Source organism: Muntiacus reevesi, chromosome X (genome assembly GCF_963930625.1).
Source record: "Muntiacus reevesi chromosome X, mMunRee1.1, whole genome shotgun sequence".
NCBI lineage: Eukaryota > Metazoa > Chordata > Mammalia > Artiodactyla > Cervidae > Muntiacus > Muntiacus reevesi.
Window position 1 is genome coordinate 17,153,779 of NC_089271.1, and position 24,479 is coordinate 17,178,257.

Sequence of the window (24,479 nt, forward strand, 5' to 3'; positions counted from 1 at the left end):
TCTTTAATTTTGTTGGTTTGATTATGTGTCTCGGTTTGTTCTGCCTTGGGTTTATCCTGCCTGGGACTCCAAGGGCTTCCTGGACTTGGTTGATTATTTCCTTTCCCATGTTAGGGACGTTTTCAGCTATTATCTCTTTAAATATTTTCTCAGGTCCTTTCTCTCTCTTCTTCTGGGACCCCTATAATGCAAATATTGGTGTGTTTAATGTTGTCCTGGAGGTCTCTTAGGCTGTCTTTGTATTTTTTCATTCTTTTTTCTATTTTCTGTTTTGTGGCAGTCATTTCCACCATTCCATCTTCCAGGTTACTTATCCATTCTTCTGGCTCAGTTATTCTGTTATTGATTGCTTCTAGTGTATTGTTCATCTATGTTTCTTTGTTCTTTAGTTCTTCTAGGTCTTGGGTAAACATTTCTTGCATCTTCTCCATTCTTTTTCTGAGGTCCTGGATCATCTTCACTATCATCCTGAATTCTTTTTCTGGGAGGTTGCCTATCTCCACTTCATTTAGCTGTTTTTCTGAGGTTTTATCTTGTCCCTTCATCTGGGACATAACTCTCTGCCTTTTTATTTTGATTAACTTTCTGTGATGTGGTTTTCATTCTGGCAGCTTCAGGATTGTGATTCTTCTTGCCTCTCCTTTCTGCCCTCTGGTGGATAAGGCTAAGAGACACATATAAGCTTCCTGATGGGAGAGACTGGCAGTGGCAGAAACTGGGACTTGCTCTGGTGGGCAGTGCCATGCTCAGTGAAACTTTAATCTGATTGTCTGCCGATGGTTGGGTCTGTACTCCCTCCTTGTTAGTTGTTTGGCCTGAGGTAACCCAGCCCTGGAGTCTATAGACTCTATGGTAGGGCTAATGGTGACCCCCATGAGAGCTCACACCAAGGGGTACCTCCCAGGGCTGCTGCTGCCAGTGCCCCCATCCCCATAGCAAGTCACTGCCATCCCATGCCTCCACAGGAGGCCCTCCAACACTAGCAAGCAGGCCTGGTTCAGTCTTCCGTGTGGTCACTGCTCCTTTCCCCTGGGTCCCGGTGTGTGTAAGATTTTGTTTGTGCCCTCCAAGAATGGAGTCTCTGTTTCCACCAGTCCTGTGGAAGTCCTGTAATCAAACCCCAGTCAGTACACTTCAGTTGCTCAGTCGTTTCCAACTCTTTGAGACCCCATGGGTCCCACTGGCTTTCAAAGTCAGATTCCCTGTGGATTCCTAGTCCTTTTGCTGGATTCCCAGTCCTTTTGCTGGATTCCCAGGCTGGAAAGCCTGACATGGGGTTCAGAACCTTCACAACAGTGGGAGAACTTCTTTGGTATTATTGTTCTCCAGTTTGTGGGTTGCCCACCCGATGGGTATGGGGTTTGATGTCATTGTGATTGCACCTCTCGTACCATCTCACAGTTCTTCTTTGTCTTTGGACATGGGGTATTTTTTTTTTTTTGATGGGTTCCAGCATTCTCCTGTTGATGGTTGTTCAACAGCTAGTTGTGATTTTGGTGCTCTTGCAGGAGCAGATGAGTGCACATTTCACCATCTTGAACCAATCCCTTCATGAGGTGTTTTCAACAAAGTTTCAGCATGTTTTTGTGCATCATGCATGTCCTCTGCCAGTAAGGTATTTGTTACAAATCTCATTGGCATCTTATGGCATTTTACAGAACCTGTAAAAAGAGCAAAATCAGTTGCCCAAGACTACAAAAAAAAAAAAAAAATCCCTACTAATGGCAAGCCAGAGAAATGTTGGCTGGCAAGCCACCCCAGACACAAAGGCCAAAGAGAGACCTAAGAAAGAGGCAGCCCACTCCTGATTGACAGGTAGCAAGTTTCATAAGCAAGGGAATTTATCCATGAAGCTTATCTTGGGCCACCTCAAGATAAGTTGATCTCCACAGCTGTCCACCAGAATCTAAAAGTTTATAGGCACCTTAACCAGATTCTGTCATATACACAATCCAGATGGTATCATCACCACATGGCTATATCAAGGTTTGTATCCTTTGTGCAACTTCTGGGAGTGAGGAAGGCAAGTGGAACACACATTCCAAGTGCAGGGGATGAAGTCAGGAGCTCCCAATTGCCCAGATCCAGGTGGAGGGTCAACTACTGGTCAAACCTTCTTGATGACCACCTCCAGTAAGAAAGGAATCCTAAATCCCATTTTGATGCCCCACTGACTGACATTCACTTGTAGCATTAAATGAAAACCAAATCATTCCCTCATAGAGAACTTCCATAATAACAGGAGAAATATTGACATATAACATCTCGGTCATTTTTTTGTGGCCTAAGTATCAAAATTGGAAGCCCTCCAAGCTGCTCCAGATACACACCTATATTGTTTCTATCTGGAACAGCCGCTAAAATGAAGATCATTCTCAAAGGCAAACAGTTTCATCATTCAGATAGTTTTCATGGCAGTTTGTATAGAAAGAAATTCTTTTCTTTAAAGAAAATTATTCCAACTAATAGCTTACTCCTTCCTTATCCCCAGGGCTTCCCATGGTTTCTGAATTCTCCACTTCAGAGTAAATCCTTAAACTGAAGCTGACTCATGTACCCCATGATTAACTGTAACTTCTTTTCCTTTCTTCCTTCGGATACTTTCCACAATGTGAACTTTTCCTGTGGCAGCTAGCCAAAATTCCTCAGCCAGCCAAACTAAGAGAAAGATGACCACTTTTTTAGTAAGTGAAAGGTCTTTGACAGCAATTTCAAGATCTCCAATGATCCTGGAGATAGGCTACTGTCTAATTATATTTTTAAAAATCTGATTACAATAGCAATAAAATGAGGAAAAGGCACAAATGGATAAAGTGCTTGTGGATTGCTTCACTTAACTATTTAAGTCTGTATCAATGGTTTTGATGATTCATTTATCAAAATAGATTTATAAAATATAATCAAAAGTTTTCTTATGTCCAAGGAATTTATGTAATTCAACCAAATTCCAAAATTTAAGCCCTTGGAAGAACTGGCCACAGGCATAAAAGGATGTCATTTCCATGTGTGAATATTGAGTTTGTTCCTTCTTCACATTTACTGCTATCAATCATTTCATAGCAATATCTTACTCTTGTTTCTCTTAGCTGACATATGTGTTTTAGAAGTGTGAAATTCTCAAAAGTAAAACATATCTTTGTAATGGTAATACTCCTTGGTTATGAGAACATGAAATGAGCCCCAGACACTTCTGATGTAAATTAGAATAGTCTGTCTGTTATTTGTCAATAGTATATCAAAAGCCTTAAAACCATGTCTCACCTTTAATCCAGATATTCCATTTCTTTTATAATAATTAATTAATTTCATTTTTATGACTATTTTTGTCTGTGCTAGGTCTTTGTTGTTGTCAGGGGGCTTTCTCTAGTTACGATGAGCAGGGCTACTCTTGTTGTGGTGCGTGGGCTTATCATTGCATTGGCTTCTATTGTTGCAGAGCATGAGCTCTAGGATACACGAGCTCCAGTAGTGGCAGGAGGATTCTTAACCATTCTTAACCACTGGGCCACTAGGTAAGTCCTCAGGTACTCCATTTCATGAAATTTATTGGAATAAAACCATCAGCAAGGCATGAGAAAATGTATACTTTTGTACAAAAAGGTTCATCACAGCACTGTTTATAATATCGAAAACTGAAAACCATCTGTCCCCAGAGAGAGAATCATCAGTTAAATACGTTATAACATATGTTCATATTATGTGATACATCTAATCAATAAAAATCACGCTTTAAAAGAATTTGGTAAAGTGACTTAAGCTCTGATATTGAGTTAAATAAATTACACACAACATGCACAGTTCCCATAACTGCAGGGAATGGGCGAGTAGTTTTTAGGTACAGGCAGAAGTCCAATTACCAGAACTAGGACATAGAGTTGTGGCTGAACTAGCAGTCATGGTGACAAAGTGAGTCCTAGAGAGATGGGCTACATTTCTTTAAATCTCTCCTGGAGATGTCAAAATTGTTTTCATTACACTCCTGAATTCTTATTCTGTTCTCATGTAGACCAGTTTACCATTTCTTTAGTACTTCCAACCAATGGCTTCAGGGTTTCACTGCCACCCAGATCAACTTATCAAAGCCTTTTCTCAACCAAAGACATTTCCTTCTTTTAGAGAACCTGGGTACAAACCGGAAAGCATGATATTTCTGCTTGCCCCACTGCACATCAATACCCTTTGGGTTAAAATCTGTTAGAAACCCCCTGTGTGTGTGCATGCTAAGTCACTTCAGTTCAGTCACTTCAGTTCAGAATCGCAGCACACCAGGCCTCCCTGTCCATCACAAACTGCTGGAGTTTACTCAAACTCATGTCCTTCGAGTTGGTGATGCCAGCCAGCCATCTCATCCTCTGTCATCCCCTTCTCCTCCTGCCCACAATCCCTCCCAGCATCAGGTCTTTTCCAGTGAGTCAACTCTTTGCATGAGGTGGCCAAAGTACTGGGGTTTCAGCTTCAGCATCAGTCCTTCCAATGAACATCCAGGATGGATCTCCTTTAGAATGGACTGGTTGGATCTCCTTGCAGTCCAAGGGGCTCTCAAGAGTCTTCTCCAACAGCATAGTTCAGAAGCATCAATTTTTTGGTGCTCAGCTTTTTTCACAGTCCAACTCTCACATCCATACATGACCACTGGAAAAACCATAGCATTGACTAGACGGACCTTTGTTGGCAAAGTAATGTCTCTGCTTTTTAATATGCTGTCTACATTGGTCATAACTTTTCTTCCAAGGAGCAAGCATATTTTAATTTCAGGACTGCAGTCACCATCTGCAGTGATTTTGGAGCCCCCCCAAAATAAAGTCAGCCACTGTTTCCACTGTTTCCCCATCTATTTGCCATGAGGTGATGGCACCAGATGCCATGATCTTAGTTTTCTGAATGTTGAGCTTTAAGCCAACTTTTACATGCTCCTCTTTCACTTTCAACAAGAGGTTTTTTAGTTGCTCTTCACTTTCTGCCATAAGGGTGGTGTCATCTGCATATCTGAGGTTATTGATATTTCTCCCGGCAGTCTTGATTACAGCTTATGCTTCATCCAGCCCAGCGTTTCTCATGATGTACTCTGCATATAAGTTAAATAAGCAGGGTGACAATATACAGCCTTGACGTACTCCTTTTCCTATTTGGAACCAGTCTGTTGTTCCATGTCCAGTTCTAACTGCTGCTTCCTTACCTGCATACAGATTTCTCAGGAGGCAGGTCAGGTGGTCTGGTATTCCCATCTCTTTCAGAATTTTCCACAGTTTATTGTGATCCACACAGTCGAAGGCTTTGACGTAGTAATAAAGCAGATATAGATGTTTTTCTGGAACTCTCTTGCTTTTTTGATGATCCAGCAGATATCGGCAATTTGATCTCTGATTCCTCTGCCTGAAGCCTTCACTTTATGTCATGTCCAAATCTATGCAACCCTGTGGACTGTAGCCTGCCAGGCTTCTCTGTTCATGCGATTCTCCAGGCAAGAATACTGGAGTGGGTTGCCATGACCTACTCCAGCAGATCTTCCTGACCTAGGGATAGAACCTGTGTCTCTTACGCCTCTTGCATTGGCAGGCAGGTTCTTTTACCACTAGCACCACCTGGAAAGCCCTAGAAACCCCCTAGAATGGCTAAAATGAGAATGACTGACAATGCTAAATGTTGATAAGGCTGTAGAGCAATTAAAACTCTCATAAGCTGTTAATAGGAGTGTAGAATGATAAAACAGTTTGGAAAACTGACAGTTTCAATAAATTTTAACACACTTCTATCTTGTTACTCAGCAATTACACTACTAGATACTTATTTAAAAGAAATACCATATGTTCCCAGAAAGATTTATACAAGAATGATCACAGCAGCCTTAATCATAATAACCCAAACTAGAAATAGCCATATGTTCTTCAACAGGAGAATGGATAAACAAATTGCGGTACATATATACAATAAAATACCACTCAGTATTCACAACGTGGATGAATCTTACAGACATTATGCTATGTGGGGAAAAAATAGACACAAGAGTACATATTGAACAATTCTGTTCCTATGAAATCTTATACTAGGTAAAACTTAGCTATGGTTATACAGACACATGAAAGCGAGGTAAGATATTTCTTATACCTTTTGCTGAGTGGTGGCTACATGAGTGAAGATGATAGAAAAAAATCTATGCACTTACAAACTATGCTTTCTATTATATGTAGATTATGTCTCAGTTTTTGAAATTAGAAAAAGAATCACCCCAAAATATAACCTGCTAGGACATGTTTGGACCTTAAAATGAGTCTTCCACACCCACTGGGGAAAAGGCAGGGATTAATATTTGGGTTTTGTTGTGTACCAGGCTGTGTGTGAGACACTTAAAACAATCAGACTTCCCCCTGAAATACGAGGTAATTAGAGGAAACAAATGCAATTCTGTGATATTTCTTATCAAGCCCTTTCAAGAGTAAGTATCTCAGGCATTTAATGGCAGATGGGACTTTTAAGGAATTTTCATTTCTGGATGAGCCAATAGTTTTCCCAATAGTTTATCTTGAAAATGATGGTAATACCCATCTAGTTTACTACTACAATAAAGAAAATAGTTCTACATAAGTGTGATGAAATTTATTTGTCCCAACAAGATTATATTTGTCAGTTGAAGGGTTTAAATTGGTATTGAAATGCTAAATTTACATTTGACATTGATAAGTCTTCCACCAAGTCAAAAGCACACCAAACCAATAAATTTTTCTTTGAGCCACAGCAAATCTTTTAATAAAATTTTATTTCAAGAATATAACAATCAAGGAAAATTCCAGATGTTCGTTTTATAAAGCCAAAAGGAAGAATAGGACAAGAATAATCCATAAAACAGAAGTCGTTATTTGGGAGAAAATAAATGAAGTGTTTAGGCAAAGAAAAATGGATTGAGGTTTTCTTAAGAGATAAACAGAAGATGAAAGGCTGTTGGTGAATAGAATCTATTATCACTGTACTTGTTGACTACACAGATATGACCCTTGGTTCTTTAATTTAGTGCAAAAAGATGTTTGTGATTTCAAGGAATTTACTTTTTATTGTCATTCCATATTTATAGGACATCTTTTGGAAAGAAATAAAAAATTCTTTACTTTTCAGTTGTCAGTACATCTCTTTTGTCCATGAAAGAAAGTCTAAACTTTAACCCAGATATTCAAAGAATTTTTTTTAATTATCTGGCCTAAAGTTATCTAAGATTTATCTCCTACCACTTTTCTACACTTGCACTTTGGTCTAGCCAACACACTCTTAAAACAACCGAAAGATGACAGAAGAAATCACGAGGAAAATTAGAAAAATCTTAGACACAAATGAAAACACACAGCATACCAAAATAATAGAATGCAACAAAATCACTAAGGAGAATTTATAATTATAAATACTTACATTAAAAAATGTTTTTGTGCTCACTTCGGCAGCACATATACTAAAAAAAAAAAAAAAGTAAGATTTTAAGTCAACACTAGATTTACAATTTAAAGAACTAGAAAAAGAGCAAACTAAATCCAAAACCAGGAGAAGAAAGACATAATGAAGACTAGAGCAGAGAAAAATGAAATAGAGAATAGACAAACAACAGAAAATCAATGAAACCAAAATTTGGTTCTTTGTAAAGACCAACAAAATGGACAAACCAGGGACTTCCTTGGCAGTCCAGTGGTTAAGACTCTGTGCTTCCAAAGCCAGGAATGTGGGTTTGATCCCTGTTTGGGGAACTAAGAGCCCATATACTGTGCAGTGCAGCCAAAGAAATTTTGGTGGCTTCCCTGGTGGCTCAGAAGGTAAAGAAGCTGCCTGCAATGCAGGAGACTCAGGTTCAATCCCAGGGTTGGGACGATCCCCTGGAGAAGGGAATGGCAACCCACTCCAGTATTCTTGCTTGGAGAATTGCATGGACAGAGGAGACTGGCAGGCTACAGTCCATGGGGTCGCAAGGAGTCAGACCAACACTTTCACTTTAGATAGATAGACTAATGGAAAAAAAGAGAGTGGGGCTTCTGTAGTGGCTCAGATGGTAAAGAATACGCCTATAATGCAGGAGACCTGGGTTCAATCCCTGGGTCGGGAAGATTCCCTGGAGAAGGAAATGGCAACCCACTCCAATATTCTTGCCTGGGAAATCCCCTTGGACAGAGGAGCCTGGCGGGATGGCAAACAGTTGGACACGACTGAGCAACTGAGCACACATACATTACATTAATAGAATAAAGGAAGAAAATCACATGATAATCTCAAATGATGCAGAAAAGGCAACTGACAAACTTCAAAAACTTTTCATGATAGAAACACTCAACAAACTAAGGAATAGAAGGAAGCTTCCTCAACGTAACGAAAGCCATGTATGAAAAATTAACAGCAAGTATCATACTCAATGATGAAACACTCAAAACTTTTCCTGTAAGCTTAGGAACAAGACAAGTACACTCACTTTCACCAATTCTATTCAACATGTTACTGGAAGTTCTAGGCAGAGCAGTTAGGCAAGAAAAAGAAAGAAAATGCATCCAAATAGGAAAGGAAGAAGTAAAATTATCTCCGTTATCAGATATATGATCTAATATGTAGAGAAGACTAAAGATTATACACACAAACAGTCAGATACACATTGTTTAGTTGGAGTGTGTATCTACCTTGTTAGAAGGGTCAGGTACCTAGAAATGGGTCTTTTTGATCCTTCAAGTAAAGGCCCCAGAATCTAGCATGCTGTGTGTTTATCTGATCAACTCAGTTCCAGTTTCTGGACTTGTCACAATCATTATTCAAGAAAATGATTACAGAGATCAGACCAACATGGCATGCTGAATCCACATGCCAGTCTCCTCTTTCCATCCTCAAAGCCATTGAAATGACAGAACAGATATTAATACATGCACACAATTTTAAAAACGATTAACACATGTCAGTGCTAGAGAATAGAAATCTCCGAAAGACTTCAAGCGAATGAGAGAATAGAAAGCAGAATGCAAGAATAAATTAGAGATTTTAGAAATGAAAATTTTGGTTGTTAAAATTTTCTGCCCTGAGTTTCCTGGTTACCCATAAGATGTCTTGATAGGGGAAATAAGCATCCTAAGCCTCATATCTCAAACAACAGGTCCTTCACAGTTAAACTCTATGTATAGATGAAGATAAAGGTCAAGTAGAATCATAACCAGAATTTGGACTTGGAAACTTCCGCAATTCTGAAAGAACAAGGCGAGTCTGACCAATTTGCTAGCCCAGCAGGAATGATGTTACTTGTATAATGCTTGAGTGATTTTCTAGCAAATCACTCCTTGCTAGCAATGAAAAATGAAAATCATGAGATTCCATACAGTCCAAATAGGACTTAAATTATGACAAATGCCAAAACTATATTGGAAGCCTTGAGAGAACAACCTGACTTTTTCATACAGTTTGCAGTCCTTAGACTTTTCAAGCCTTAGCAGGAAATACTAGAAACAGAATTTTTTCTGGTGTTTTGAAGTTTACCTACCAAAGACATGGAGTGATTCTGGTGCTTTACAAAAAAGTAAAGATAAAAAGGAAGTTTAAATGTAATCCTGGAAAACAAATTAGCGTGTAATGAAATGATTTTAAATAATCTAGTAAATTCATTATCTGCCTGTAATATTTGGCATGATTACAACAGAGCTGCATTAACATGTAAGAGAAATATGGAATGGTCAGGATTCAGAATTATCTAATTTCTTAATGAAGAACAAATAGGGCATTCAGTTGAGAAACAACAGTTCCTTTGAACTGCAAATTAACTCAATTTTAGCTTATTGTGGTTTTAGTGTATTTAATATTTCATCACAGTAGGAAGTCTACCAGGCTTGCAACAGGAGATCCAAATTCTAATTTCAGTTCTCTTGCTACATGCTTCATGTCTTTGGACAAATCAGTTAATCTCTCAGAGCCTCGGTTTCTTCATCTGTAATATGAAGGGGCTAGGCTAAAATGTTCTCAAAGGTTTCTTCTAGCACTATACTATTGTTGTTCCATCTTTTCCTCACCCACAGCCCTTTTTTATTCCCATACCTCCTTCCTCTATTTCAGGCTCCTTAAGCTAATTCTGCTGCCTCTACTTCCCCCACTGCCCAGGGTTATTCTCTATGACATCAGCCCATCCTAGACAGCAGCACCTTTCCCAGGCCTCCCCAGGGACACTCATCAAACCTTACTCTCACGTGTCCCGGAGCCATGCTACTTATGCATGTAAAGGAGTGAAAGGATGCTGAGGATTTAAGCTTCTGTGGCTTGGTTGGGGTGGGGTAAAGACCAAGCTCTGCTGCCTAGTCCACACTGGCAGAAGCCTGTTCTTTGAGAACGGAAGCTGGTGAGCTTGCTTCCAATGTGGTTCTTTCTCTAAGAAGGGTCCTGGTGGGTTAAGAGACTAGGAAAGGAGATGCTTGAAGCAACCTAGATGTTCATTGACAGATGAATGGATAAAGAAGTTGTGGTACATATATACAGTAGAATGTTACTCAGCCACAAAAAGGAATGCATTTGTGTCAGTTCTAGTGAGGTAGATGAACCTAGAGCCTGTTATAAAAAGTAGGTCAAAAAAACAAATACTATAAATTAACATATATATGTGGAATCTAGAAAAATGGTGATGATGAACCTATTTATAGGGCAGGAATAGAGATGCAGACATAGAGAACAGACTTTGGACACCACAGGGGAAGGAGAGGGTGGGACACATTGAGAGAGTAGCATCGAAATACATACATTACCACATGTTAAAAAGACAGCTAGTGGGAAGTTGCTGTATAATGCGGGGAGCTTAATGCAGTACTCTGTGACACCTCTGATGGGGTTGGGGGAGATTCAGGAGGGAGCGGACATATATATACTTATGACTGATTCACATTGTTGTGTGGCAGAGGCCAACACAATATTGTAAAGCAATTATCTTCCAATTTTAAATAAATTTTTCCCAACAGTTGGAAAAGACTTTTCCCAACATGCATGAAAATTGTTCTATTCAGCCACTTCAAATTTCCACTTACACTTATATGAATGAGACAAAGTATGTGCAATTGCGTGTGTGTACATAATTATTATATTGAGTATTATACATAATTTATACATCTATATCTATACCAAAGGCAACTAAACACACAACATAAATGGTTTCTTTTTTATTTTTGCTGATGGAGATCTCAGCCAAAACCTTGGTATGTTTGTCTGATTCCCTCACTTAGCTTCTTCCCACCGTGGGATGGGAAGGGACACCAAAACATTAAGAATATAAATTACTTCATAATCCCATATATTGTCCCTCCTCCCAATTCTCATGAGTCAGTGGGCAGATTTATTCTATAACCCTGCTGCCACGACACCTATCCTGATGTGACCCGGACACAAGGTTACAAAAGCACATGTGTAAACAACAATGTCCTACTCTGTAGCACAGGGAACTATATTCATTATCCTGTGATAAACCACAGTGGAAAAAATATTAGAAGACTGTATGTGTATAAGAGTCTCTGCTGTACAGCAGAGATTGGCACAACATTGTAAATCCACCATACTTCAATAAAAATAAAATGCATGTGTGACATTCGCAAGCTGTCCTGAAACAAAAATCTTCTCCCTTTAAGAACCAAATTACCCTGAGCATATCTCTCCTGGCTGGATTGACATGGCGGTAGCTCTTGAAAACCTTAACATCATTGTGTATTTGTGCACATGTGTGCATTTCTCATACAGCCCAAGTGGTTGCATCTTTTCTTTCAACATACTTAAGTGAGAAATGTTTCTGGTCTATAGCCTAAAACTTAATTTTTCATTTTAACCAAACCCTATCTCTTTCCTATCCATTTCTTGGCCCAAGTGTTATTATGCCCAGACAGAAATACTGAGGCCGAGCAAAATGAAAATCAAGGAAATTCTGTGTCGTCTTCTTTGGTACTCCACCTCCCAACCCCCACCCCCGTGTCTAGACATTGCTGTAGGCTTCCCAGTTACCACCCTTTCTCTTTTTCCACATTTCATTAATAATTGTACAAGTCAAACAATAGCTAATCTGGCAATTATGCACAAGTTCAAACGCTGGAACATGTTACCCTAAGTCGCCTGCCAAATCACACTAAAATTTGGATCAATGAAGGTGCTGAAAGATTTTTCAGTTTATCCTGCCTTCCTGCTTTTTGGGCAGACTTCTAAAAGGAGTTAGTGGTTCTAAAAGCAAATCAACAGCATGAAAGCTGTCTCCTTGCGTCTCTGGTTTGTTTGTTTGTTTTTTTAAATAGTGAAACCAGAGTAGGAAACCCAGAATCTGGGGGTGGGGAAGAAAAAAGGGGAGTGAGGCAAAGAGTTACCCACACCCTGAGATAGTTGCCTCAGGGAGAAAGAATGAACACCACACCCCAGGCCGTCAGCTTTCTGGGGTCATTTAATCATGCTCTGTACACCTGTGCTATGAGGGCAGTGCAGCTGCAAAGACAAATGCTGCTGGCCTGAGAGGCCAGTGTTCCTGTTCCCTGCTAGATTTAGCTACTTCTAAACGTCCAAGATTAGTCGCAGAATTTTTGAGGAGTGAAGTCAGGCAGCGCAGGACTGGGTCTGCTGTGTGCTCTTCCAGGGTCGGTCTCGGGGCCAGAACTTGTCTTCCATGCACCTCCAACCTGTGCTTGGGCTTCTAACTGCCCGCAGGACCTCAGCCACCCCTGGCTGCAGTGTCCTTCAGATGCTGGGTGCCTGGGGTGAGCTTCATAGATAAGGGTCTCCAGTGGCCTCCAGAAACGCCTTCAGAACTCAGATTCAGCCCCTAAAAATAGTATCAACTCTGTCCACATCTCCTCCTCCTGGATTTCCTTACTTCCAAGTACTCCCAGTAGATACTGTTAAGAGGTGAAAACGTGAACCCTCCCTGCAAGTAGAGCATCAGTCATTTCTTCGTTTCTGATTTCCAAGGAAATCCTGACCATGGAAATCCTGGAGAAGAAAGAGAAAGGAAGCTGACTGAAAGGACGCTTTAGGCTGAAGTCTGATTCTCATTAAAGCTCAGTCAGGGAGACCTTACTGCTGCTACTTCTGCTAAGTCACTTCAGTTGTGTCCGACCCTATGCGACCCCATAGACGGCAGCCCACCAGGCTCTCCCGTCCCTGGGATTGTCAAGGCAAGAACACTGGAGTGGGTTGCCATTTCCTTCTCCAATGTGTGAAAGTGAAAAGTGAAAGTGAAGTCGCTCAGTCATGTCCGACTTGTAGCGACCCCATGGACTGCAGCCCACCAGGCTCCTCCATCCATGGGATTTTCCAGGCAAGAGTACTGGAGTGGGCTGCCATTGCCTTCTCCAGGGAGACCTTACTAGACGATCTCAAAGGCCAATTCAGACCTGAAATGCTTCCATTCCTTGTCTGCACACCTGATTACAGTGTGTATCTGGATTGGGAGCATATCCATGCTGGGCTCCGTGTGTAAGTGATGGAGCCTGACTGCTGAACTTCTTGGGTTCAAAGGACATGGTTGGTTGCTAATCTCTTCAGAGATTGGGTCTACCTCAACAGCTAGAGGTAAAGACCCAGCATTTGGGCAGGAATCCTGGGCTGGTTCTAAGATGGGCTTCAATGATCTCAAACCTACCATAATAACCCAGCTGTCTATGCTCTCCAGGGCAATCAAACAGAAGAGGACCTAGGGCTAGCCGGGCGCCTCTGAAAGCAATTACTGGGAGCATCCCGTTCCCTCTTGGGAATCCACTTTGATTTTCACACTCATCTATTTATCTAATACACTCTGTCTTTTCCCTCAGTGACTTTTTGTATCTACAATAGGAAAGGCATCACATCGTCTTTTCCCTCAGTGACTTTTTGTATCTACAATAGGAAAGGCATCACATCGATGGGTAAGGATACAAAGGTGAAGAGAACATGAACTTTGTACCTGAAGCCCTCAAAATCTAGATAGTAACAACCACTTTAAAGTTTGACAAGTTGAGGTATGAACAAAGTGCTGTGGGAGCGAGGAGGATAAAACCACTGACTGGACTTGGGGAGGCTGGAAAAGACACCATAGCAAGTCCCTCTCTTCCTACAAGCTCTGACTTATTGTTTGAGATTAATTCACCTGTTACCTCCTCCTCCTCTTCTCTCCTCCATCCCTTTCTGAGGCTCCCTCAGCCTTCTGCAGAATGAATCCAACCATGGTCCCACAGCACACTTTTTTTTTTTTTAATGCTGCTTATCAAGTTCTTTGAGTTAGAGGAAATTTCTGCAAGCTAGTTGAAGTGAGAGTGGGGCCCACCAGAGGCCTGATGCATGCCGGCTAAGGAGCCTCCTGAAATAGAATCTAATTGTGGCCACAAAGAACTGGAGCCTGTGGGAAACCTTGGTTCAGGAGCCAGAGGATGGAAGCAATTCTGTGTATGACATGCTGTCTGACATTCAGCTTTCCCTACTTCCAGACTCCCAGTGGAAACTCACAGCTTCAGGAACTGGAAGGCCATAAATGGAAGCCAGAAGAGCTGCTTCAGGAAGAAGGAGCTTTACAGGATTCAGATATCAGCTGCATGCTTTGGAAGCCTTCTAACAGACTGAAACAAGGGGGGAACAGGGGTACTCCCCTTCATTGGGTCACAGCTCTGAAACCACGGGAGCTCTGATAAACCTGGCTGAGCAGGAGTGGCACCTGGCAAAGACCTCAATGCCTAGAATAGAGAGACAGGCACCCCATGAAACAAGATAGTTCTGTGTGGTAGTGTTTGCCAAACTGTGAGGCCTGATGCATTAGTGGATCTTGAAATTTATTTGTTGGGTAATGACCAGCAGTTATTTGGTAGATTAGAATAAGATGAAAAACAGTGGAGTTCCTGACAAGTAGTTTTACCTGAGTAAGTATATATGTCTATGCCAGTGTGTGTGCATGTGTGTATCTGCAGCTATGTCCTGGGTCATTATATAAAATGTATCTTTTCCTGTGGGCCATGGTTTAAATCACAGAGGGATTGTCTGTGGAGCAGAAGTGGTATCTAATAGAGTAGTTATCTTGTATTTAATTTCCTAAATATTCCCAGGTGTAATCAAATAGAGCTGAAAGGGTCATTAAAATTCATTAAAATTAACTAAAAGTAAAAATCCTGTTCTGAAGTCATACCAGCTGCATTTCAAGTGCTCAGTGGATACATGTGGCTACTGACTATTGTATTGGATGGTGCATATATGTAGAACATTTCTGACATCTCAGAAGGTTTTTGTAGACCGCACTGGGCTTGCTCTCAACCTAGTGGACCAACATTTTCTGGAATGGGCATGGAAACCTCCACTTTTTTAAAGGTCTACAGTGATTGTGAAGTGCAGTCAAGGTTGATACCATTCTTGACCCCAAACAGCAGAAAATACAAATAACAGAACTTGAAAAAGAAGTTAAGCTAGAAACTTTAGATCTGGAAGCCATCAACATGTCGACCATGTTGACTTATGGTCATTTTAAATAACTTCAGTGTCTTGTTTTACTTGGTGTTGTCAAGGCAACCCCATAGCCTTGAGAACTTTGGCAAAGTGCTCCTTGGCAATGGAGAAACCATCTCTCAGAGGCCTCAGTTGGCCATTGCCTACTAGGCAGATCAGTTCCTTGATGCTATTCTCAGAACAAATTTTCCAGCAGATGCTAAGTTGGTGAAAACACATTGAGAATTGTAAAATGATTCATTTTCCATCTGTTTTCACCTGTACTCAATCGAGGATAGCAGCTCATAGCCGAGGCAATATATAACAGAGGCCAGGGGCTGCTCTACCCGTATTTCATAAAATGCCTATGGTGCCAATTTTAGCATTGCAGCTGTCAATAACAAGACCCTAGAGTCACAGGGAGTGATCTCATCCTCCAATATACATCCAAAGCTTAAAGAAGGCTAGTGTGTCCTTATGGATCCTTGTGTTACTGATGGTACTGAGCTCACCAGAGCTCACATGGTCCAGCTTGGTTTCCTCAGGGCTCCTCTGTACATACTCCCCTCCCTACACCATCTGGGAATTGTATACACTGTTTCCCAGGGACCAAAAGCTAAGAACCAAGCACTAGGAAATTTAGTAAGAAGAAAGGGAGCCACATGTCCACCGAGAGAGTGAGGCAGTTTCTTTCTTTCTTTCTTTTTTTTTTTTTTTTTTGGTGACTTGGGGGAAATTTAACAGCAAAGAGCACTGGAAACATGAATTGAGAAAATACTCCTTCTGAAAATCTGTCAGCAGCTTTTCATGGTTTTTGAAATAAAGATCAAATTTCCAACATGGCTGAAGCCCTCAGAGTGTGCCAGCCCTTCCAGCACTCTCTGTGTTGCCCCCACTTCTCACTGTCCTTTATCCTCTGGTTCCTTGCCAGAAGAGGCCCAGTTCCTTTTGTTCAGAAACTTCTCTACCTCACACCCAGTCTAGGGTTTTTGTTTTGTTCTGTTTTGGGCCTCACCACAAGGCTTGCAGGATCTTAGTTCTCTGACCAGGGATTGAACCCTTACTGCCTGCAGTGGAAGCACAGAGTCTTAACCACTGGACCACCAGGGAAGTCCCACACCCAGTCTTCATCTAGTTTATTCTTAATAATCCTCAAAAGCTTAACTCTGACATCACTTCCTCAAAGTAGCTCCCCTCCCTTCCCAGATTAGATTGGGGCTCTCCATTATACCCTTTCCTTCTATCTGTGTTTTTCTCCTAGGTCATTTACTCAATTGTGGGATTAGTTATCTTGTGTGTTTCTTTCTAACACACTCTAAGTATCAATACTGTGAGTGTGGTGGTCATGCCTGTCTTGTTCACTATCTTTAGCTTTAAGCCCAAAGCTGGTAGATAGTAACTCAATAAATATCTTTCTTAAAAATGAGTTATAAGATTATTAAAGATTTTGTGGAGTGATTAGAGAAGGAAGGGACATTACAACACACATCTAGCATCTTACTCCAAAACTCTACATTTTGTTCTCCACTAGTGCTTTTCAGCTATTTCTTCTTTCTTTTCAACTCTCTTGCTTTGTAGCTTTCTCTCTGGTTTTCAAATTTAATTCTTAATGCATATCTTTACTCAGTAAAGATATGAGTTTATCTTCTTTTAGAAAACAATAGATATTTGTAAATAAGATACATATTTTTACTTTTTTGCCTTAATGTATTAAATATATTAATATATTTTTTCATTTTCTGTCATAGCTGATTGGATCAGTCATCTTTTTAAGTTGGAGGATAATGGCTTTACAATGTTGCAGTGGTCTTCACTGTACATTGACATGAATCAGTCGTAATTATATATATATCCCCTCCTTCTGGAACCTCTTCACCACCCCCCACCCCCCCATCCCACCCCTCTAGGTCATCACAGAGCACCAACCTGGGCTCCCTGTGTTATGTAGCAGCTTCCCACTAGTCATCTGTTTTACACATGATAGTGTATATATGTCAATGCTACTTTTTTCGGTTTGTCCTAGCCTCTTCTTCCCCTGCTGTGTCCACAAGTCCTTTCTCCATGTCTGCATCTCCATTTCTTCTCTCTAAATAGGTTCATCAGTACTATTTCTCTAGATTCCATATATATGTGCTAATACATGATATTTGTTTTCCTCTTTCTTACTTCACTCTGTATAACAGGCTCCAGGTTCAATACCTCACTACAACTGACTCAAATTCATTCCTTTTTATGGATGAGTAATATCCCATTGTATATATGTACCACAACTTCTTTATCCATTCATCTATTGATGGACATTTAGGTTACTTCTATGTCTTGGCTATTGTAAATAGTGCTACAGTAAGCTTTGGGGGTACATGTGTCTTTTAGAATTGTGGTTTTCTCAGGATATATGACCAGTAGTGGGACTGCTGGGTCATATGGTAGTTTTATTCCTAGTTTGTTAAGGAATCACCATAGTATTTTCCATAGTAGCTGGATCAATTTACATTCCCATCAACAGTGTAGGGGAGGGCTCCCTTTTCTCCACATCTTCAACAGCATTTATTGTTTGTAGTTTTTTGATGATGGCCATTCTGATTGGTTAGAAAACCTCATTGTAGTTTTGATTAGCATTTCTCTAATCACGAGCGATGTTGTGCATCTTTTCATGTGCTTATTGGCCATTGCTATGTCTTCTTTGGAGAAATGTCTGTTTTGGTCTTCTGCCCATTTTTTGATTGGGCTGTTTGTTCTTCTGCTATTGAGCTGTATGAGCTGCTTATATTGAGCTGTATGAGGTGCTTATGGATTTTGGAGGTTAATCCTTCATCAGTTGCTTCATTTGCAATTAATTTCTCCCATTCTGAAGTTTGTCTTCTAATCTTTTTTATTGTTTCTCTTGCTATGCAAAGGTTTTCAAGTTTTATTAGGTTCCATTTGTTTATTTTTGTTTCCATTATTCTAGGACCAAAGAAGATCTTGCTGTGATTTATGTCAGAGAGTATACTGTGTATGTTTTCCTGTAAGAGCTTTATAGTTTCTGGCTTTAACATTTAAGTATTTAATCCATTTTCAGTTTATTTTTGTGTGTGGTGTTATGAAGTGTTCTAATTTCATTCTTTTACCTGCAGCTGTCCAGGTTTCCCCAGCACCACTTATCAAAGAGGCTCCCTTTTGTCCATTGTATATTCTTGCCTCCTTTGTCAAAGATAAAGTGCCCACAGGTGTGTGGATTTATCTCTGTGCTGTCTATCTTGTTCCACTAGTCTGTGTTTCTGTTTTTGTGCCAGTGCCATACTGTCTTGATGATTGTAGCTTTGTAGAATAGTCTGAAGTCAATAAATATTTTGCTAAGTGAATAACTGCAGGAGTGAATTGCCATTCCTTTGATTATTAGTGCTAGTATATTCCTCCATCTATTTGTATCATCTTTGATTTCTTTCATCAGTGTTCTATAGTTTTCTTTGTATAGGTCTTTTGTTTCTTTAGGTAGCTTTATTCCTAAGTATTTTATTCTTTTCGTTGCAATGGTGAATGGAATTGTTTCCTTAATTTCTCTTTCCATTTTCTCATTGTTAGTGTATAGGAATGCAAGGTATTTCTGTGTGTTAATTTTATATCCTGCAACTTTACTATATTCATTGATTAGCTCTAGTAATCTTCTGGTGGAGTCTTTAGGGTTTTTTATGTAGAGGATCATGTCATCTGCAAACAGTGAGAGTTTTACTTCTTTTCCAATCTGGATTCCTTTTATTTCTTTTTCTTCTCTGATTGCTGTGACTAAAACTTCCAAAACTATGTTGAATAGTAGTGGTGAGAGTGGGCATCCTTGTCTTGTTCCTGACTTTAGGGGAAATGTTTTCAAATTTTCACCATTGAGGATAATGTTTGCTGTGGGTTTATCATATATGGCTTTTATTATGTTGAGGTATATTCCTTCTATGCCTGCTTTCTGGAGTGTTTTCTTTTTTTATCATAAATGGATGTTGAATTTTGTCAAAGACTTTTTCTACATCTATTGAGGTAGTCATATGGCTTTTATCTTTCAATTTGTTAATGTGGTGTGTCACATTGATTGATTTGCAAATATTGAAGAATCCTTGCATCCTTGGGACAAAGCCCACTTGGTTATGATGTACGATCTTTTCAATATTTTTTTTTTGACAGCAGATAATACCTCTTTTGTTCTGTGGTTGTTGTTGGTAAATTTTTTCCATTTTGGAAAATAGTTCCTTTTTGTTCCTATTAAGGAAAAAAGATTCTGTGATTGGCTTCATCCTGCCACATTATTCTAGCTCTCTCTGACTAAAGGTTTCTTTGGGTCTTCTTAGGTTTTATGTATTATTTAGGAGCAAGAAGAAGTTAATAGCATCTGAGACAGTAACCGTGTCTCCCACTAAGCACAGATGCTACTTAGAGATGGAAAAATAGTAAGTATGCACTCTATTGAGGAAAGTTAAAAATAAGAGGTGGCAAAAATACACAGAAGAACTATACAAAAAAAAAAAAATCTTCATGACCCCGATAACCACGATGGTGTGATCACGCACCTAGAGCCAGATATCCTGGAATGCGAAGTGGGCCTTAGGAAGCATCACTAAGAACAAAGCTAGTAGAGGTGATGGAATTCTAATTGAGCTATTTCAAATCCTAAAAATGATGCTTTGAAAGTGCTGCACTCAATATGCCAGCAAATTTGGAAAACTCTGCAGGGACCACAGGACTGGAAAAGATCAGTTTTCATTCCAATCCCAAAGAAAGGCAATGCCAAAGAATGCTCAAACTACCACAAAATTGTACTCATCTCACACGCTAGTGAGTAATGCTCAGAATTCTTCAAGCCAGGCTTCAACAGCATGTGAACCATGAACTTCCAGATGTTCAAGCTGGATTTAGAAAAGGCAGAGGAACCAGAGATCAAATTGCCAACATCCACTGGATCATCGAAAAAGGGAGAGAGTTCCAGAAAAACATCTACTTCTGCTTTATTGACTATACAAAAGCCTTTGTGTGGATCACAACAAACTGCGGAAAATTCTTAAAGCGGTGGAAATACCAAACCACCTGACCTGCCTCCTGAGAAATCTGTATGCAGGTCAAGAAGCAACAGTTAGAACTGGACATGGAACAACAGACTGGTTCCAAATTGGGAAAGGAGTACATCAAGGCTGTATATTGTCACCCTGCTTATTTAACTTATATGTAGAGTACATCACGAGAAATGCTGGGCTGGAAGAAGCACAAGCTGGAATCAAGATTGCCAGGAGAAATATCAATAACCTCAGATATGCAGATGACACCACCCCTATGGCAGAAAGCGAAGAATAACTAAAGAGTCTCTTTGTGAAAGTGAAAGAGGAGAGTGGAAAAGTTGACTTAAAACTCAACATTCAGGAAACTAAGATCATGGCATCCAGTCCCATCATTTCATGGCAAATAGATGGGGAGACAATGGAAACAGTGAGAGACTTTATTTTGAGGGGGCTCCAAAATCACTGCAGATGGTGATTGCAGCCATGAAAGTAAAAGACGCTTGCTCCTTGGAAGAAAAGCTATGACCAACCTAGACAGCATATTAAAAAACAGAGACATTAATTTGCCAATAAAGGTCCATCTAGTCAGAGCTATGGTTTTTCCAGTAGTTGTGTATGGATGTGGGAGTTGGACTATAAAAGCTGAGCACCGAAGAATTGATGTTTTTGAACTTTGGTGTTGGAGAAGACTGTTGAGAGTCCCGTGGACTGCAAGGAGATCCAACCAGTTCATCCTGAAGGAATCAGTCCTGAATATTCATTGGAAGGACTGATGTTGAAGCTGAAACTCCAATACTTTGGCCACCTGATGCAAAGAACTGACTCATTTGAAAAGACCCTGATGCTGAGAAAGGTTGAAGGTGGGAGGAGAAGGGGACGACAGAGGGTGAGATGGTTGGATGACATCACTGACTCAATGGACATGAGTCTGAGTAAACTCCAGGAGTTGGTGATGGATAGGGAGGCCTGGTGTGCTGCAGTCCATGGGGTCACAAAGAGTCAGACATGACTGAGTGACTGAACTGAACTGAACAAAGAAACAGTTGTAGAACTCAGCAATTTCAAATAGACAGTATCTAAGGGTAACAACAGAAATAATTCACTTTTAAGAAAGAATGATGTTCCAACACATGGCAGATAGCTAGCCTCCTATATATCCCTTTGAAAGACTTCAAAGTATCAGGTTTCATGAAAAGTGCTTCAACATACCCAAGAACATAATGGAGTTGTTCAAATATACAATGTGTTTTATGTGTGTGTGTGTATACACACATATAATTCTTCAAAATTCCATCTTTAGGAATTAAGGGCACTTTAAAATGATTCCATACTAAAACAAATCATAGAATTCTAGTCAATATTTCCAACAATGCAATTGTTCTTAGCTCTGGCTGGACCTTAAAATCACCTGGGGAACTTCTAAAAAACATAAATGCCAGGACCCTACTCGAAAAAATTCTGATTCAGTTAGTCTAGGGTGGGGCCATGGCATTTAGTAGTTTGAAAAGCTACCCAGGTGATTCTAATTGGAAGCCAGGGTTGTGAATTCCTGTCATAAAGTAACATTTTGTGTTGTATTAATACTCTAGAGAATTTACTACAGTGAATATATTAACCCCCTAAAATAGATGGCAACAAATAGGAAAATTTGTATAGTTCTGAAGATGTTTAAAGAAAAACAATATAATCACAGTGTTTTTCAGGGTTTTTTTGGTTGGGCCCCCAAATGCTTTATAATTTAAAACAACTATGCAGTGATTTAGGGAGCAAAAGTTTATTTTAAAAGTTTATTAAATGTAACAATACCTTGGGACTTTCCTGGTGGTTCAGTGGAAGCACTCCATGCTTCCAATGCAGGGAACCTGGGTTCGATCCCCATTCAGGGAACTAGATCTCACATGCTACAACGAAGTGTTTTCACATGCCTCAACTAAAGATCCCATGTGATGCAGCTAAGACCCGGTGCAGCCAAATGAATAATAAATATAAAAAATATGATAATAATTGAAGTTGAAGACTAAAAAATAGGATATTTACCATTTTTCTCTTGGAAGGTTAGGATTGTCCATGATCAGGATTGTCCCTATCAGGGTGAGAAAGATAACACGAGCCTTCTACAATAAAACCCCACTGATGTATTTTAGTTAATGGGAGTCAAAATGTATCCCTTCTGAGGAAACTATTTCTTAGGAGCACAAATTAAAATCATAAATAAGATCTCTAAAAGATTTAAGCAAATAAACCTCCTCCAAGGGATTGACTACAAGGGAATTAATTAGTCTTATTAGATGCTATAATTATCGAATCACTGAAACAGGGTCCCTGGAGATCTTTTCTACTTTCTAACTTACACTTAATTATTGCATGCATTTAAAATAATGTAGATATTTTACTACATTATTGAAAAAGATCATGACTTTTTTAGTTGCAAATAACAAATCCGATTAAACTAGAGTTAAGGAGAAAAGGAATGTATTGGTAAAATAACTGAAAAGTCTGGAGACTGACTTCAGGCAAGTCTTGATCTAGGGGCTCAAACAGTGTCATCAGAAATTTGTCTTGCTCTTTCCATCTCTCTCTGTTTCCTCACTAAGTAGACTGCTTTCTGAAGTGACTATCTCCTCATGGTAGCAAGATAGCTGCCAGAAGCTCTAGGTTTTCATACAGCTGTCCAGGAACCCCAACAACTCCCTTCCATTCCGAGAACTCCAACAGAAATTGTGGAATTGAATCGTTTTGGCTCAGATTGACCTGATGTTGGTCCTATGCCTTTCCTTAAACGTATCCCCATATTCAAATAGGTGCATTACTTTGATTGGCCAGGCTTGTGTCACATGCCCATCCTTGGTACTGGAATGGTGTCAACTCTACCTGAATTAGAGGACTGAGGGTGGGATAGAGTGGTCACTCACGGAGAGTCATATTGTTATCAGAAGATTTGGGGATGGATGCTGAGCAGAAAAAAAACAGAGTTTCACCACAATTTAGAAAAACCACTTCAAATTAAACTTCCTTGCCTCTTTCCTAAAGTTTCTCATATAGCTGTAGCCAGTGAGGTTGTATGGTATCTTAGATATTATCCCATTTTTTGAAAATTCAAGCATATTATCCTATAACCTTTTTAAAAAATTAGTATAGCCTTTTTATACAGTGAATAAGCCATCTTTTGATAAGGGTCAGGCACTTAATAAATGCTGTAAAGGTTGTGCTAATGGCAAACTTCAGTATAATATTACTTTTTTTTTTTTTTTGGCCTCAACCAGATCTAAAAGTTATTTGATATGAGAAATGCAAATTTTAAAGAATAGAGTAACATGACTGAAGACACTGCTCTCTAAAAGCTCTTAGCCACAGAGACAAGCCCTATGTCCAGGTTTCCCTTGAACCCAAAGCAGATGTCTTGAGATTATTTTCAAACTAAGAGGAATGCTTCTGAATGAAGATATGAATATATACTCCCTCAGAAACACCAACAGCTTCCACAGTTCTGAAGTGGACTGTTAGAAGTAAGTTAGTGACCAATATTGAAAGAGTTCATGGTTTGTGTTTTGTTAGTTCTGGTTGTCATGGCAACCAACTGGTTCTACATAAAACCTGAAGCCAGCAGACTTGTAATGGAATACATTCCTTTGAGTGAGTCAAAGCCTTGCTGAAAAGGAAGCAATCACACTGTCATGGAAATAAATTATAAACTCCTATGAACTGCTCAGCGTTGAAATAAGCAACTTTTTTGGAATCACATTTCCCCCTCCTCCCACATATTTTTGATGATAAGTAACTGGGCAGTGCTTCATTTCTGATGGAACTGCCTATCACATCTTTGAGAAGAGGCATAGTAATATGTGACCTGCTTATCTCACAAGGTTTCAGTGAGGATCAGCTGAGAAAGTGTGTGTGAAGGGCTGTGAAAGCTGCAATGGGCCACATTAAATGACGAGTGCTGTGGATTTAGAGTCCTTAACATTCAAAAATGGAAGTTACAGATATTATTCTAACCCACCCCTGAACCATTAGAGATTACTTCCTATGACACACACACTGATATTTTGTTCAGTCTAAAAACCCAAATGA